This window comes from Amborella trichopoda, chromosome 4 (assembly GCF_054954075.1).
Source record: "Amborella trichopoda isolate Santa Cruz 75 chromosome 4, AtrichopodaSantaCruz75HAP2 v2.0, whole genome shotgun sequence".
NCBI lineage: Eukaryota > Viridiplantae > Streptophyta > Magnoliopsida > Amborellales > Amborellaceae > Amborella > Amborella trichopoda.
This window is the reverse complement of record NC_142339.1, coordinates 28414252-28416503: the sequence shown is the minus strand read 5'-3', so window position 1 is coordinate 28416503 and position 2252 is coordinate 28414252. Positions and strand designations below refer to the sequence as shown.

General features: G+C 39.4%; 1 long non-coding RNA gene across 1 annotated transcript; it reads left to right on the top strand.

The window, feature by feature from the left end:
- Positions 1 to 400: 400 nt before the first annotated feature.
- LOC148782392 (uncharacterized) lies at positions 401 to 1375 on the top strand. Its single transcript, XR_016053442.1, has 2 exons — positions 401 to 814; positions 907 to 1375. It is a non-coding gene; the product is annotated as an uncharacterized LOC148782392 (long non-coding RNA).
- The last annotated feature ends 877 nt before the right edge of the window (positions 1376 to 2252 follow it).

Below are 2252 nucleotides of genomic sequence, written 5' to 3'. Positions count from 1 at the left end.
TATATATATATATATATATATATATATATATATATATATATATATATATATATATATATATATATATATATATATATATATATATATATGTTTATGTAATTATTGTGTGTATGTTGGTTAGTCATGGGCATTTGAGCATTTCAAACCATTCCGAGGGAATTAGTTGATGGGTCGAAGCTAGTATGACAAGGGCTAGAAGATGGGTACACCCAACCAAAAGGGAGAACTTAGTCAACAATGTTGCAAACTATCAACAGGAATTAGATCTCCTTGAGCCTGAAATTGTAATTGCAATGCATATTAGTTTATACACTCATCCCATATGACTTGCACGTGATAGTTATTCATAATCATTCATATATATATTTGTTTATATATGCGTTGTTATCCATTTGTATAGGTATTATGGAGAACCCACATGCAATTCAAAAAGACATTGATGTTGAGGATGTCTTTCAAAAGAAGGCATTTGAGACAGCTCTTTATCGACATATGTGTTATTCGACAACATAGTAGAGCGGTACCTTCCAAACCGGATCATGAGACAATTTGGATTGAGGCAGCTCGTTCTAGAAGATCTCGACAAATGGGAAAGATTAGAGAGGTGGGATAAAAATGAAAAAAAATGGGAGCAGACGCTCACCTCTCAAATCAAAGACTGGTCAACCATCAAACAGGAGAGCCAGACGAGAGTCACGGTCTACTTTCGAAGGAGTACGAAGCATGGTACGTGCAGGTTTCTATCCCTAGAATTCATAACCCAAAGAACCCTCTGAAGAATGTGTATGCGCCTTGAGGCTATGGTGATAACATGGTAAGTATGTATTTAGTTCAAATTAATATTTTATAAATTCATTTTTCTTTTTTTGTGATATTATCTTGACTGTAATTGTGGTGTTTCATTAGTCCCAAACAAAGCACTGGATTGAAACTATTGACAATGCGCTGGCTGCTAAAGGCATCAAGAAAACACATTGATGTTTAAGGTGAGAATTGATATTGTCTAAAGACGAGTTCATAGGGGAAGAACAAGAGTCCAATGATGACTCTGAACAAGAACCTATATTGACTGCTAAGCCACAACCACAAATGCACCACGAAAGAGCTTCAAGAGGACGATCCGCATGGCCTTAGGGACCCATTACTAATGAGAAAGCAGGTCCCAGTTCAAGAACCCTAGAGTTCAGGAAGAAGATAAAAGTACTATCCCTCAAAAGGGGACAATTCTTTTATATTGTAATATTTCACCACAAATTTGGATACTTTTGATATATAGTAAATGTAAATTTCAAAACTAAAAAGTAAATTTTGATGATATGAATTTTTATGTAATGCATGTTATGTTTCTCTTTGATATGTATATGTTTTTGTGTTATTTTGATTTCTTTTTTAATAATCGAGAATGTTCTAGCTTTTTGGTTTCATAATAAATTTTTCAATGTTGTTATCCTTGATCCATGTATATCTTCAGTTGTTCAATCGAAGTTAAAGTGTAAGGTCTAGGACTTTTCCGAAGTATTAAATGTGGATGAGTGCGCAGCTGGCGCAGGTAGACGAGTGTGCGGTAGAGCGCGGGTGGATGTGTGAGTTGTAGAGTTCGGGTAGACTGGCACGCGTTGAGATCGCGGGTGGATGTGTTAGTTGCCAAGCATGGGTAGACTCACGCGCGTTGAAAGCGTGGGTGGATGTGTGCACTGCTGAGCGTGGATTGATGAGCGCGCATTAGAGCACGGAAAGAAAAGTGCGCAGCTGGGCGCGAGTAGCGTTTGGTGGGCTTAGGGTATTTCTTCTCCCTCATGCTCTTTATCTCTCATGTATGACCACTTGAGTGCCATGTAGCACAAGTATGCTTCCACCCCCATCATTGTGTTCCTCAAGCATGCCTTCTCTCTCCTCATGCATGATCACTTGAGTTCCATGTGGCAAATGCATGCTTTCACCCACATCATTGTGTTCCTCAAGCATGCCTTTGTTGTATGTCATTTTTTACGTACTGCCACGAGCCCATGCAAATAAGGAGAGAGCCAGTGACAGTCCGGTCTTGTGAGTTCACGAAACACCCGCAGACCAGGTTTGTGCCAAAAATAAAGAGTCCAGCATGGTGACCTGGGTGTGGTTCCTTCACACCAAAGAAGGACCCTTCATTGTAGCCCAATGCTAGATACTGCAACAGGGGACCAAACCACCGCCATTGCGTTCAGAACTTCGAAAAAACCCTCGAGGACCAAATTTGGGCTTAATCAGACCTCCCT